Below are 17048 nucleotides of genomic sequence, written 5' to 3' on the forward strand. Positions count from 1 at the left end.
GCATAGCACGAAACATTGTCTCCCTTCATACAATAACGGATTTTGTGATATGAGTCATGACTCACAAACCCGGACAGCTGAATACTTAGCAGGTTAATGTTATGAGGTTTATTTTAATGTAAAAATAATCCTGTAGACCGCATTAGCTTAATTTTAACCTAAAGAAATCTTATCTTTCAAACTGTCCATCTTCTAAAGTTGCTTACTGTTGTTCAGGTTTGCCTCAACTCAATACGACGGTATAGAATTGGATCTCTACAGTGAAATCTGATGGTAAAGTCAAAGAGCGAGGCATAAAGGACATGTGTCGGTGTGGAGTACATCACTCTGGCAGTCATGTGGTAAATATTGTGTTTCCTGTCTCCTCCTTAACTGTTTTGGTAATTGACTTGTGTTAACCCTGTGACCCAGTGACTGCAGGCCGAGGCCTGTGTGTGTGTGTGTGTGTGTGTGTGTGTGTGTGTGTTAGTGCATGATAGACAACTGAGTGAGTATGTTTTTCATACAAGCTATAATTTGATGACTGTAATTAATCAGATAAGGGAAACAATTTGCAGTAACTAATAATCCAAGATTGGTTTTATAGAAAACATCCAGGCTAACATGTTTTAATTACTCTTTTTAGACATTTTATTGGATTTTACATTGACCAGGTTTTTGTGTCATGATGTTTGAATTTTTGTTGTCATATTGTTGTCTTTATGTGTAGTTCTTCACTTCACCTTAATCTTCTATTTTACACAACTCTTAATTTTTGTTCAGAAGACGGATAGGTAATATCTATTACTTATAATTCTAATAACAATTTTATGGTATAATATAATAACACCATTTATCAGTCTCACATTATTTAATTATTTCATGTATTAGTTATCATTTTTAATTATATGTTTCTTTTACCAATTGTCATGCAGATGTGCTGTATATGAATGAATGTGCTTTGCAACACTTCTCTGGCACAAGTGTAGAGCCAAAAGTAAATAAATAAAAATCAAATTGTGGTGGATAGATGCCACACTGCTTAACTAATTTGGTTACATATATTCAGATGGCAAGTTCAATTCCACTAAGATAAGGTGTTTATATGACCGTCCAAATATTTGGAGTGTCGCTTTAATCTGATGATAATAGAAATATGAACTGGCCTGTAAAGACACTGATTCAGTAAATGAGAGAGCATGATAAAAAAATGTAAGTGGCTTGGCGCAGACGTTGACATTGAGGTTGCATTAAGTAGTAGTTGTGTGACAGTTGTGTTTTCCTGCCCAGCTGCCTGGTGGCTGCATCCCCTTAGTGCTGAAGCTGCTGTCTGACTATCCTGCCAAGTTCAACTGAATCAAGTTAAAGCAACTTTTCCCTGCTAAAACTACTGGCTCTGACACTGGTCTTTGGGTTAGACTGAGAGTTTGCCTTTTTATAAAGAAAGTCAGGCTGAATATCCTGTACCTGCTCACTCGCCATTGCTTGTTCTGCATTACAGTGTCAGCTAAATGCATATTTGTAACCATATAATAACTTGGCTCCAAGGTCCCTGGTCTGTAATGATTTGTATTTTCCATGTCATGTACACAAGGATATCAATTATTGTAACTAAATGCAATGATTACAAGTAAACATCTACTGTGTGGGCATGTGCGTGTGTGCATGCAGTTAGTCAGAGCACGGGAAAGCTTGGGGGCTGAGACTGGGGCCAGTTAGCGCTGCTGAGCGGTTGGAGATACAGAACAAATGAGCAATTAGGGAGCTCCTTTGTACCCCTCTTTTGTCCTGGGAGGCTGATTAGATTGGCTGCAACGTGCTAACGGACAGAGGGCTTTCAATCTCATCTCTCCTCCTCTGTTCCATCTACTTTTGATCCGCATTCAAGTTACCAAGAATTGTGGCTAAAAGAGGTGGCAAAACAAAATGTTGATGTTGTTTGACAAGCACGTGTGTAGATGGAGACATTAATTCAAGTTCAAAAGAGATTCTCAATGAAACAAAAAGAGAATTTCTTATATTGTGACTGCTGACATGAGCATGTTTATTATAGGTGCCAATATGTAGTCATGTTGAAACATTTGCTTATGAAACTATTTTTAGAACAGAATCATCAATCAAGTTTGGTTCAAACATTTTATAAAATGTACATACTAGACATAACCTTCTGCAATGAAACCAAATCAATGTGCATGTGCATATGTAAATATAGTAACTGTGCATTAATACATTTCAAACCCAGTTTTCTAAAAAGCCAGTGGTGGACAGCCATTTCTTTAAATTAGATACTCCTCTCTGAAGTAAAAAACAATGGTATCAGTGAAATCAGCTCCCACGGCACAAGATTGTTCCAAAGAGGGAACATTGGTTGCATATGTGTTTTGCAGGCACTGGTGTTCAATTAGACAGCAGAGTGAAAATTACATCACAAGGAGCCAGCAGTCCAATCGTGTGACGTTACAGATAGAGACCAATTAGGCTCACTCAGACATGGAGGCCAGGCCAAACACAACAACTCTTTGTTTCCACTGGCACTGACCACTCAACAGCGCTGGCCTCTCATCAGCTCTGATCTGTAACACTCGTCCGTTCTGTAAAACTAATCTCAGACTGAGTGAGTCCATGTGTCTGAGTGTGTGTTAGGTGTAGCATCTGAGTGTTTGTATTTACAGACTGTTCATCCATTTGTGATGCACACCACAAATATCCCTCACTGAGAGACAAGATTTGTTTGCAATTGAGAGGAAAATGATATCAAAGAAAAAGTAAATTGGTGACTGTGAACATTTCATCCAATACTATGAAATACAACATCTGCAGAAAGAAATCACAGTCAGAGCGGCATCAAATCCTGAATGAATAAAATCAACAATCTGCACCAATTTATAATTTCATCTGTGATCAGTGTCGTTCTCTGTAAAATCTGATATTTGTCAATCTTTTCACATGCCATGCACTGTAAAGCTAAGCCAACTTCACTGAAAAACAAAAAGCATTTCCCCACTGTCAATTGATGAGTCATTCTTTCGTGACATGTATGGCGTCGTTACCATGGAAGTGCGGAGGAGAGCTATTATAGTCCATCCACTGGGAACAGGACACAGTGGAGCAATATGGCCGTATTGTAGCTACAGAGTCCATGACCCCAGTGTCTAAACAGCAGGCTCGTGTGTTGTGTTAAGACAGGAGGGGAAGAACAAAGTTGTCACAAGGCCTTAAAACACAACCAGCAATAGCATCCTCTTACACCACTCACTGTTGTCAACAAAAATCATGGAAAATCTTGACAATTTACAGACTCAGAACTAAGACGATAACCTGACAAACCTAGTAAGAGAATGTTTCACTGCACTTCCTCACTAAATGCACCAATCATCCAAATTAAGAGAACAATTCTTTCAGAAAGACAATATCATGTGTCCAGAAATCCCACATCAGACAAATGAGGGTACACTGCTGAACATTTTGGCAGAAATCTCTTGCCAGCAGAAAATAAAATAAAAACTGTGAAACCACTCTTTTGTTCTACTGTTTTTGTTAATCTCTATATATCTATAAGATCTTACTGTTATGGATATTTTTCTTCTTGTGATACTTTTACCTATTTTTTTGTTCACATGAAAATTCAGTTATATGTAAGCTGACCTTGGCAATCATGAAGCATTAACATTTATGCTGATAAAGCTTATTTGATTTTAAGAAAGAGAGATGCCACTTCACTTTTCCAAAAATAGGAGAGTTACAAAGAAACAGAGGGAATCAGAGACAGAAATACTGAGAGACGGATAAAGCAATGGAGAGAGAGAGATAGAGAGAGAGAGAGAGAGAGAGAGAGAGAGAGAGAGAGAGAGAGAGAGAGAGAGAGAGAGAGAGAGAGAGAGAGAGAGAGGGAGTCCAGTACGACTCAACCGCTCTCCTGGGTGGTCTCAATTCGGAGGAGTATAGAGGACAGGCAAACAGGCAGATGTAAACTGTAAACCAGCTCTACTCTACAATGGGGTGAAATGCCGCTGGCACTGGCCACAGGACCAACAAAAGACTACTGAACTGATATTTAAGGAAAGACAGTGATGATGACAGAAAGAAAATCAAACGCCGACCAAAGAAACCTGCTGAACAACACAAATGTGATGAGTCACAAGAGTCTACAAAGAGGGGGAGGGAAGGGAGGACTTCAGTTTCATGAAAAGTAGAATAGTTCTTGTTGTAAACTTTGGATACGCAGGTCATATAATAGCCTGCAAACTGTTGGCTGACTAAAGAGATCAGGCTGCCACACGCACACACATGCATACGGAGAGCTACAACAAGTAGGAAATGACACAATTTGCTCGTGATTCCAACTGTCAAACATAAGGACGTTGACCTCAGCTGAAAGGGAGCAGTGTAATCTTATAGCAATCAACTGTATGCTTTAACAGAGCCACAGCCCAGCAGTTCACCTCTGCAGCATCACAGAGCCATGTGAAGGTAGGGGAGCTGGGCGGGCACGGTCGGCTCAGAGTGGGGGGCTTTGGTGACAAAAATCCTTTCCTGTGGATTGCCTTTTGGAAAACAGGCATGTTTTGCTACCTTCTCTTGGAAGTAGACATGTTGAACTAGCTGGGAGAGACATGGGAGCAGAGCTGGCTGGCTGGCAGGCAGGCAGGCACTCATCATCCCTTACCACAGGAAATTAAAGTAAACAATCAAGACCTCACATCCTGTCCATGAGACCGCGCTATGCTCTGATCAGAAAAGTTTGTGACTGTGTGTGTGAGTGAGTATTTGTGTGCATGTGTGCACCTATGAGAGAACTGGAGTTCACCAGTTCTAGTGGGTCAATGCGCTCTTTCTTCCTGTCACTTAGGGATCTGTGTGCTTTAGCATGTTGTCTTCTTCATGTAGGCTATATCTGTTGTGTTCTCAGTGGGTTTGTTTACTTAACATATATAATTATAGATAGGAATTGTCTAATAGTTTTACTTGAAGTGTATTATACTGAATGTATCATATAAATATGATATTATGAATTATTGTGCACAGCCACAAAGACTGTTTCCAAACTCGTCTATATTAGCATTCAACTGTTCAGTCGTATAATATCTGTGTTTTCCTTGTTATTCTCGACTCCCGCTCCTTACTTTGCAAATAATAACCTGATGTTCAAGGACTTCAGATTTGCTCAATAATTCTCACTTGCAAAGTATTTCAACTAGATTCTTGAATTTCACCAGCCAAGTTGGTAGTTGGTGTTGTTAAGTAATTGATATAGTAGAAAAAAAAATCTTTTTGAAAGATTGTCATTTCTAAAATCATATATTTTTTTTCAATTTCAAAAATTAAATTTTTACCCAAATCATTTCACGCTGGCTGTGTATGTAATAGCCTTCAATATTTGTACCACCACTTTCATATAATGAAGGTAAATGGACTGTTTGTGCTGCACAACCTGTGTTTCCATAGACAGTGTCCCCATTGCTCTGATAGTATGTTCTGGGGATTATCCAGAGTAATGGATGCATTGTGTCTGAAAAAAAGATGCTGCTGCTGATTTCAAACAATGTATTTGTCTGAGCACCAAACATAAAATCCCATTTTCTACCATTTTATTGAGGTGGTAGCAGAAATCTCAGAGACGAATATCTCAAAACCTGGGTGCATATGCCTCCTTAAATGAGAATCATATTAATTGGGAACCATCCCTTTAATGGTGCAAAGAAGGCATCATGTATTTTGAGTTATGCAAACAGAGAAAATAGCATGGCAATCTGCTAATCTGAATCCTTGTCCAGCAGTGCTGTAAAACGTTCATGTCTCAAAACAACTGATTGTGCAACTGTTGATGTTTGTCCAGCCTCACTTTTTGATTTCTGTCCTTTCTCAGCTCTTCCTCCTCACCTTCACGTCCTGCCTTCTTAATCCGCCTACTTCCCCTGCCTTCTTCTGTCCTCCCTCCTTCCTTCACTCTTCCTTCCCTGCCTCCCACTCAGGGGTTCTCAGGTTACCACGCGTCACTGATCCAGACAAGCTGGGGATTCTTTCATCGAGCAAATTACAGGCAATTAGGAGCCCAAAGGATAACATTTAGTGTGCAGGGGAAGGCCGACGCAAGAGGAGAGAGGGTTGTGCTGTGGAACACCCATATCCTGCAAAGAGAAGGGAGAGAGGTGTGTGTTTGTGTTGTTTTAGGTGTATGTGTAGATGTGTAGACATTGTCCTATTAACCAACTCTCCAGTCCTGAACACATGGTATTCCAAAAACCTTCTTCTCCGCTGTGCTGGCACAGACACACAGCCACATATACTCCGGAGGAAGAAAGTAAATCCAGAGTGAACTAAAGGGACAGACACAGTCAACAGATGCAGTCACAATGGGAGTGCCACACACACAGAAGGGTTTAGAGTAGCAGCATGTTTAAGTGAACCACAGCCATACAAACTGTAGCTTTCTTCGGGACCTCTGCAGCTTCAATCCAATATGTCTCTCAGTTCTGTGTGTGTGTGTGTGTGTGTGTGTGTGTGTGTAAGAGGGAGAAAAAGAGAGTGAGTGTTAGTACAGTACGTGCTGCCATCATGCATTTACCATTCTGAACCAACAGGGAGAGAAGACTGAGCAGATTATATCTGAATTGGATGAATAAAGGGGAATGGAAAAATGTATCTCACCATCTCCTCACGATGGGGTTTGATTTCTCCGAGTATCTCAAATGAGTCCAATTTCTGCTGGGGGAGCTTTGTGCTAAATGCACATTTGGTTTGTGTTCTGTTTGAGCGGAGTTCAGAAGGTCAGCTTCGTCTCACTGATCACTGCTAATAAGATGAGGTTTCATCAAACAATGAGGGGAACATTAGAAAGCGACTCCAGATGTTTATTATACCATTTATCACGCAGGGAAAGGCTACATGTATCTTTGAAATCCACAACAAAGCCTCAGAGAAACTAAATCTTGACGTATTTCTCACACAAACAAACTTTGTGACAACTCCATGCCCTGCGCTCTCTGGACAATCACTTAACACATATGGACACCACTCATTTGGCAACAAGATCTGGTATGTGCTCAATTTGGAATTAGCAAACTATTATAGCAAATTACTCCTTGCTGTAATGAGGTGAGAAAGGAAGAGCAAGAGAGGATGAGTGCACAAAGGATGGTGCACTCTACAGCTGTGAACAAACCGGGGCCTGGAAGAGCTAACATCATAATTCCAGGCCTATCATTGTAATCACAGCTCCATCACAAAATGGATTTTGTCAGGGCACGCCAAGTCCACTAAGAGCTGCTCCAGTTAAACATTAAGCAGCTGGTCTCTCTCTCGCTCTCTCTCTCTCTCTCTCTCTCTCTCTCTCTCTCTCTCTCTTGCTCTCTTGCTCTCTTGCTCTCTTTCTCTCACTCACACACACACACACACACACACACACACACACACACACACACACACACACACACATTATGCAAAGAAACACAAATACATTGCATGGCTTTTTTTTGTGTATTTGTGAAGGATAAGAAGCCTTTGCTGCAGAGTGAGTATACTCATATGAGTGAGTATGTTTTAAGTGAGGCCTGGAGCTGGTTTGGATTAGCTCTGTGTCTTGTTCAATCTGACAACAGTGACGTGTGCCTTGGTGGCCTGCACTATTGCAGCAGTGAGCATGTGCATATATGGCTGCATGTGTGTGTGTGTGTGCATTTGCATGTGTGCTTGTGCGTGAACTTGTGTTTGTGCGTGTGCCAGCCGCATCACTGCTGGCTGGGAATGCAGGGAATGCTTCTGGCTCTTACCCCTCCCCTTGTCCTGTTTGCCCAGCCCACTCCAGAGGGACATTGATGGGGAGTGATGGGGGTGCTCGTAGGGGGTGGGGGTAGTGACAGTTCAGTAACACTCACCAGAGCCCGCCGTCCCATGTCGCAGAGTGGCATCGCCCACCCTCAGTGCCAGAAGGGAGAGTTTATTTTTTTAGCTCCTGCTCTCCCTCGCGCCGGCTATAGAGGACCACCGAGCGTGGGGTCTCTCTCTCTCTCTGCCCTAAACCTCTTCTCCCCCGGCCGGAAAGAGATTTATTGGGGAGGGGGGAATGAAAGAAAAAAATACTTGTGACCTCCACTTAACGAGAAGTAAACATACAGCTATGGTAGTTTAATCAAAAGGGCACGCTCTTCTCTAACTGTCAGAATAGTGGGGTTAGTCCTCTAGGTTGTAGCCTACTGTTGGCTTTTCTAGAGCAATGGATGGGAATGTGGAAATTTTAAGGCAGGGGCCTTTATCATGTTCTCAAAATGGACAAAATGAAAAAGAAATAGAAATTCTGAAAATAAATTGAATAAAACAACAACGATAATTATCTTTGACTTAGAACTGAATGAAGAAAATAAAATGTACACTTGTGACATCTGGTTTGAGAGGCTGTAATCTTTTTCATGATTGAATCAAAAGTTTAAGATGAGATATGTCATATTAGTTCACTATTTTATGTACTCACAGATTACAGCTGTGTGTATTTGAGAATACCTCAATCTTAAATCAGACCCAATCTTCTTGGCCAGCTATTAAAACACACACCGCTAATATCTACATCTGTTTCACATCGTATTTATGGAACAAGGATGAACTCTTTTCACCACTTGTTTGGCTTTTTCAGTTCAGTGATTTTAGAGCCAATCTGTGGGTAAAAGTTTCAGACTTTGAAGGTTATGTTCAATATCTTGCAGTATGTATTGTATGTATTTGAGCATGCAGTTGAGTTTGCAGCTCATATAAAATCTGTTGTTTTTATAGCATGCACATATTTCATAAGCAGAATCAGAATGACAGAAATTCTGGAAAATCATTTTGCTACTTTTCCTAAAAAGATATCATGTTTCTTTCTGAATTTCTTTGGAAAAATTCAAGTGTTACCATTTAAGGATTAAAAGCAGAAGATTTACTATACCTTTTCAAATTTAGTCTGTTGTGTATGTGCATACAGTTTAATCATTTAGTTTTATGTTACAAACGAATGTAATTGTCAATGTCTGAATAATTAAGACAATATTACTAAAACCTGAATAATTACAAAGAGCTGTTTGTTTTTCCAGTAAAATGTATAAAACACAGGTGGATGACAATGCTGATAGAGAGCGGGAGTGAGACATCAGTGTTAAATGCCAGTGATTACACCACTGTTCTTTGCACTGCCAACAGTTACGCAATGTTTTTCATATATCAGTGAATATGTTTTTTTTCCATTGGGGCTGTAGTACCAACTCTTATATCCTTTTTCACTCCAAAACGTATATTCACTGATCCATATCTCACCCCCCATATCTCCATCCAGCAACTTCCAGTTCACAAATTAACAACAATAACTTTCTTCTCAGCTTCACCTTTCTGCTGCGTCTTGTATACGCTGGCCTTCCACTGACCTCCTCCTGTCTCCCTGTTTCTCTTTACTCCCTGACATTTTCTTGGTTATGAATTAAATCAGTATAGGGGGCAATGTGGACACAGAGCGATGTCCTGTGCATCTGTGAACCAATCTGACTGTCTGGGAATACACACAGCTCTGTACACTTCCAGCACTAAATCAACAGGCTCCTGCTCCTCTGGGGAGCTGGTGGACGTAGTTCCAGCTCTACGACCACCTCTCCTCACAGGGCAGTGGTTGTGAGTGGCCTGAGCCTGGCCTTCCTGTCTAGACCAGTGGAGATGGGGTTAATGAAATGCTCAACGCTGTCTGAAAGCTGTCTGAAAGCTGTCTGAACATTGGCTGCGGCATCCATCTTCAACTCGTTCCCGCTGAAGCTGACCATCACACCTCAACATACACCTTTGTTCCTTACATCCCTCCGCTCGTTTTCCCCTCCACCGCCTGCCTTCTTTTCCTCCACCCTTGACCACTAACTTACACTCACTGTCATTATGGAATTCTTCCTCCCCCCACCCACGTCTCTTTTTCTCTCACGCATGCGCTGTCTTTTCATGGAGAAGAACCGTTTATGAGACAATCTTAGAATAAATGGTGGTCAGCAGTTCAGCATGTTGGCTCGTCCAGCTCTGTAAATATGGATGACTGAACCCAGCCAGAGGGAAAATGTGTGAGTGTCTAAAACAGCGGCTGAACGACTCCGCCAACAAGAGCACCTGGATGGTGTTAATCACAGTTTAACATAAACACTGCTTCAAAACGGCTGCACACATACGACCAAGTACACGTGCACACAAACTGTCTCCTTTATGTGTGGGGACACGTACATGCTAGCAGAGTGCCACACAGACACTTGCTGATGTAATACACATTGCAAGTGTACGCAATTAAAAAAAATGCAAATCTTATGACGACAACAAGGCTGCCTTTCCTCAGCTCAATTAACCTAAGTTAAGTACGTTTACAGTGAATGGCAGGTGGTCAATATAAAGAAATATAATTTATAAAGTTAGCTAAAAAGATGCTCTTTTACAGCTCTTCTGATATAGGATAACAGACAACAAACCAGGGTGAATTGAAGATTATTTTAACGAAAAATAGTTCCCTCAACCAAATTAATAGTTTTCCTGTATCTTAACACCTTCAAATTAATTATCAATGCTATAACACAAACAGTCCTAGATATTCAAAAATTCTGATTGTATACAGTGCTAACGATTATTCAACAATTTACGCAACAATATGCTATTGTCACAGATTATTAGTACAAAACTAGAAAATTTCGCAAGAAATTTTGACAGTGTGGCTTCTACTGCCCGAAGACGTCGCAATATATAGCTACACAGGCCGATGTTACCGGTAGTATCGTTGCGGTTCGATTGAGATATCGCTTCTCTCTTTTCTGCATTTAAGATCCATACTCTTGAATTTAATCTTGTATAACGCTTACGCTCCCATCATTTCTCTATTTGAGATAAATACATTTGTTTGAGAAGCCTTTGGAAATGATGGGAGCTAACGCTCCCATCATTTCTGTACGAACCTCATTCTGAGCTTCATGTTAAGATACAGTTAATCTATGGGGCTTTTATTTTGAAAGGATGGGACTGGGTGGGTGAGAGAGGGGGAGAGGAGACATATTCATAATGTTTGACATAAACACAAAGGTTATTAAATGACAGGCTTCATCACAAGTATTCCAGTTAGGATTCACTCTGTGGGCCTTTTATTTTGAAATGGGAGGGGGGGGGGGAGACAGAAAGATAGAGAGAGACAGAGTGAGTGAGTGAGACAGGCAGACAGACAGACAGAGAGAGAGAAGGACAGACAGAGAGAGACAGACAGTGTGTGGAGAGAGACAGAGAGAGAGAGTGAGACAGGCAGACAGACAGACAGAGAGAGAGAAGGACAGACAGAGAGAGACAGACAGTGTGTGGAGAGAGACAGAGAGAGAGAGTGAGACAGGCAGACAGACAGAGAGAGAGAAGGACAGACAGAGAGAGACAGACAGTGTGTGGAGAGAGACAGAGAGAGAGAGTGAGACAGGCAGACAGACAGACAGAGAGAGAGAAGGACAGACAGAGAGAGACAGACAGTGTGTGGAGAGAGACAGAGAGAGAGAGTGAGACAGGCAGACAGACAGACAGAGAGAGAGAGGGACAGACAGAGAGAGACAGACAGTGTGTGGAGAGAGACAGAGAGAGAGAGTGAGACAGGCAGACAGACAGACAGAGAGAGAGAGGGACAGACAGAGAGAGACAGACAGTGTGTGGAGAGAGACAGAGAGAGAGAGTGAGACAGGCAGACAGACAGACAGAGAGAGAGAAGGACAGACAGAGAGAGACAGACAGTGTGTGGAGAGAGACAGAGAGAGAGAGTGAGACAGGCAGACAGACAGACAGAGAGAGAGAAGGACAGACAGAGAGAGACAGACAGTGTGTGGAGAGAGACAGAGAGAGAGAGTGAGACAGGCAGACAGACAGACAGAGAGAGAGAAGGACAGACAGAGAGAGACAGAGAGAGAGAGTAACCAATACCTGGCTGTAAGGCATCAGTGCTAATCACCAATGGTGGTAGAAATAGACGGAAAGCGGTTCGACAACCTTGCTCTTCTAATAAGGTATCTGCAACTTGTTGCGTTCCAGCTTCTGTCTGACTAACCTGGTTTGATTTGTGCTGAAATGGAGTAGTTGTTCTCCATCTGTGCTGAAATAGAGTAGTTGTTCTCCATTAGGTTGAGCGCGGTAGCCGGAGTCCTCCACCCTATCAGGGACCGTGCCCACCCCAGCAGGGACAGAGTGTTTTCCTGCAAGTGCTCCAGACGGACAGTGGATCGGCGGGAGATCAACTTTGCTGTTCTCTACATGAGCTAGCTGCAACTTGTTGCTTTCCAGCTTCTGCCTGACTAACCTGGTTTTAGCTGTGCTGAAATAGGGAAGTTTTTCTCCAGTAAATTGATCACAGTAACTGGAGTCCTCCACTCTGCCCACCCCAGCAGGGACAGAGTGTTTTCCTGCAAGTGCTCCCTTTGTAGAAATAGACGGTAAGCGGGTCGGCAAGAGATCAACCTTGCTGTTCTTTACATAAGGTATCTGCACCTTGTTGCTTTCCAGCTTCTGCCTGACTAACCTGGTTTTAGCTGTGCTGAAATAGGGAAGTTTTTCTCCAGTAAATTGATCACAGTAACTGGAGTCCTCCACTCTGCCCACCCCAGCAGGGACAGAGTGTTTTCCTGCAAGTGGTCCCTTTGTAGAAATAGACGGTAAGCGGGTCGGCAAGAGATCAACCTTGCTGTTCTTTACATAAGGTATCTGCACCTTGTTGATTTCCAGCTTCTGCCTGACTAACCTGGTTTTAGCTGTGCTGAAATGGGGAAGTTTTTCTCCAGTAAATTGATCACAGTAGCTGGAGTCCTCCAAGTACTCCTTTCCTGCAAGTGCTTCCTGTGTAGAAATATTGTTCCCTATATAAGTTGGCTGCAGCTTGTTCAGTTTTTTGGCTCCCTCTTGCCTTTGATTATTTTCAATACGGGGTGCACTGTTATATTTTGTGAGGCCGATATCTCTCACCGACATCTTTAAATTGCTTGCATCAACAGCGTCTTTTAGCGGTCCAGTTTGGTGTCGTTTGTCGTCCTTTGTGGCGTGTTGGATTGTCTTATGTGACATGTAGACGCCGTTAACAGGACGACTGCTCCTTTTTCCAGGGGTGCCTAGCGCCTTTTCGTCAAGAGGTTTTCTGTCGTCCTGGCAGAGCCCTCGGCCAGTTATTAAGAGGTTGGGGAGCTGTGCGTATTCTTTAAAGTGAGACATATCCTTGTGTTTTTGTTGTGTAACTTGCTCTGTCGTGTAACTTGCTCTGTTAAGTAACGTGCTCTGTCCAGTAGACATTGTGCTATGAAATGAAAGAACCAGACGCTGGTGACATCCCGGCATTCTTTGTGACATCACTGCCTTTGATGTCTTCAAAGCACATACACTATGCAAACATTCCCATGGCAACCGGATGACGTCACATCAGAGGGTCTGTGGCGGACATGTTTTTTCCCGAGGGTGGGGGCTTGGCTCGCGCATCACGGCAACCGGATGACGTCACATCAGAGGGTCTGTGGCGGACATGTTTTTGCCCGAGGGTGGGGGCTTGGCTCGCGCACCACGGCGGGGAAGGTGGTGAAACTCCGTGGACACGTTATAGTGACTCGCCGACCTGAAAACACGTTACAGTGAGTGCTATACCCGTTGTATTAAAGATAGTATTTCACAAACAAAACGTATTTTGACAGAGGTGACGTTCGTTCGCCTGCCCTAACTCCGTCACGAGCGGATATATTGACACAGCCACAGCTGTTTAACTGTTGAACGCATACGTGTAATCAAGGAGTCTAAAACCTAATTTCAGACGTGCACACCCGTTCCTTCGGCGACTTTAAGTATATTTCTAACTTAAACGTATCAGTGCGGTAATATTAGGGGGAACAAAAACTAAAGTGAAATCTCGTTGATAAAGGTGCGTTGGCCGCTTTCTGCGTTTGGCGCCAAATGTGTTATTGTTACCGCAGCCATTCTGAGCAGTGAGCAGCACTGAGACACGGACATTGCTTTGCTGTTGAACACGAGTCAACTGCCCGCCCACTTGTGACCAGACCATAGTGATGTCCTGCCCACCAGTGAACGAGCTCATGGACCTCTGGCCTGCTCTCCAAATAGAGTCTGAGGTAATCTGGATCAGCTCTCTCTTTTTAAGTGAAAATTGTGATTCTTACTCATTTGGCCGCTATTTTATGCTTTATAAATGTGGCCTAGATTTTTCAAATTGAACTGTTTTTTTAAGTGTTGCTGTATTCTCCTCCTGTTATTTCAATGTAGTTGTATGCAGAGTTCCAGCGGATTATGAATCAGAACCTGCCCAACAGATTCTATGCTGAGCTTGACCGCCATCTTCCTCGACTGACGAACTTATTCAGACGGAAGGCATCAAAAACTGGGAAGACAGCAGATGCTCTGGCTGACATTTTAAAAATCCACGATGAACAGGTAAATAGATTATTACACACTTCATAGGTTGAACCGGTGGAACTTCGAACAGGTTCAAATTGAGCTTTGTGAATTTTGCAATTAGTCCACTTTGTGTTTGCCATTTGTCTGATTGCATTAAAGATGTGAACAGGTTATTTGTGGACATATTTTCTGATTGGACTGTTTAAAATCAGCTTTGCTCACACCACATAGATTCTCTGGTAATTTGACTGATTCGTGTGTGCAGAACATGGATCTTATGTTTTTCACCTCTTACAATGAGACCCAGGTCTCCCTTGTAAAAGAGGTATTGGTTTTCAATGGGACTTGGTTAAAGAAAGATAAATTATATGTAGGGATGGGTATCGTTTGGGTTTTTTCCGATACCGGTGCTAAAACGATACTTTTAAAACGATACCGGTGCCTAAACGGTGCCTGAACCGATACTTTTTTTATTGCCAAGTCAAATTTAACAATATATTTAACTGTTTAAAGTATACTATACATATTAGTGCTGGGCAACGATTACAATTTTTAATCGCATGGAATTTTTGCGATTAATCTCATTGTTATGGCAAAGTTCAATAATTAATTCAAAGGTAGTGTATTGTGCACTTTTATTTTAAAAGTACTGCTATATGAACAAAAGTGCAATAACATTTGGTTTGCAAACACTTTAAACAAATAAGGTTCTTTTTAACAGCAGTATTCCCTTTACACAGTAGCAGTTATATCTCTTCACTATCTGTGTTCAGTGTGTGACGTCATGTGAAACGTTCCACTGCTGTGCAACAGGAATACAATGTTTCACACGTTTCATCTAAATGTGTGTCGTCTTCATGACAGAGCATGTGAATGCAGCTCTACTGTTCATCAATATAATGCTGTAACTCAGAGGTGATGATGGTTACCCAGCGATCAAAGAATAAAGACACACTTACGCACAATGTAGGTGTATTTTCCCTTTAACTCACGAGATGCAGGTAGCATGTTTTATACTTAATGTGAATTTAATTCATACTTTGTTGGCATCTTATTCTGAAAATCGGATGTTCCTCTGAAGAAACCAGATGTTGTCTCACGTTAAATCTTTCCGCTAACTTTCAAAGTCCTTCGCTCGCTCCCGATCTGTGCCGTTTGAATGCGTTTACCGTGAATTTCAGCGTATAGGTCACTAACATCTAAGTGTCTGCTGAGTTGACCACGGAGACCTGAGTGTCTGCTGACTTTACCGCAGCGATGTCCAGTAGTCTCCATTCCTCCACCGCTGCCAGTGAGCAACGGACTTTCAAAATAAAAACAGCCACACTTTTGACCGTTTACCTTTCGGCATTTTCTCTGTTAAAAGGTTGATGGCTAGCTAGCTGCTGTAGCTATACAAACGGTAGCTATCGTTACCTGCTGCCAGGACGGAGTCATCAGAGTAGTGTTAAAAAAAAGTATTTCAATCGGCTCAGGCACCGAAAAGAAGCACCGAAATCTGCGTTGCGTTTCGGTCCGGTAGGTATCGGTCGTATAGGTACCGGTTCCATATTGGCACCGGGTTTCGGTACCCAACCCTAATTATATGTCATCTGTTCTGTTCCATGTGTTAGTTTGTGATTAGTATCTCTTTTTCATTCATTCAGGATGAGTCTGATGAGCCAGAGCTTGATGGTGTTTCAGTGGGCCTCCTTTCTGTCATCAGTGACCATGACACAAGTCCAGTTCACTACCACCCTGTGAGAATCTCTGTCGTCATTGAAAGTGATGCCATGGTCAGCCTCCCCAGACTTGGCGATGCCTTCCTGGTAATATTTGGGCTGATTTATGCACTTTATACACCTCAGCTACCCCAAAGCACTGACCAACACTTTTGAATTCACTCAAAAGATTTTACTTGGTCTAGAAAGTGGTAAACTGTCACCCAGGTTGCAGACTGTCAAGAATGACTTGATGATGTAGAAACTCATCTGAAAGAAGGCTGCAGGGTAAAGCATTATAAAAGGCTAGTTCAAAGTTTTAAGTGAAAATGTTCTTAAACAGTCTATAGATTTTTTTGTAATTTCATCAAAATTTGGAGAGACAGCGAGTGCGCTTTCATGGCACTGGCAAGTTCCTGACGGTCAGTCGGTCGTCAGACAGTACCTGTCTGTGACATGTTAGTCTAAATGTATTTTGCCGTCACTGATTGACACTTTATGAAATTACATGTGCAATTGTTGATTAAAGAATAAACATTTCCTGGCAACACCCATTGTTGTTACGACAGGTCAGCTGCCGTAAATCATACACTCACACACACACACACACACACACACACACACACACACACACACACACACACACACACTCCTCCGCGAACCGCCACCTTAACGCGGTGGACGAGTTTGAGTGGCTCAGTGATCCTGGGAGCTATGTTGTCCGGGGACCCTGGTAGGGTCTCCCGAGGCAAACGGGTCTCAGGGGAGCGCCCAGACTAAGAGCGGTTCAAAAATGATTGCATAATAATAATAGCAGCCCACAGACTTCAGCCACCTCGCCCGGACCAGGGAAACCGGGGCACCCTCCTGGAGCCAGACCCAGGAGGGGAGCTCGTCAGCGAGTGTCTGGTGGCCGGACCTTCGCCCATGGGGCCCGGTCGGGCTCAGCCCGAAGAAACATCATGGAGCAGTCACCCTGTG

This window comes from Pholis gunnellus (genome assembly GCF_910591455.1).
Source record: "Pholis gunnellus genome assembly, chromosome: 1".
NCBI classification, from domain to species: Eukaryota; Metazoa; Chordata; class Actinopteri; order Perciformes; family Pholidae; genus Pholis; species Pholis gunnellus.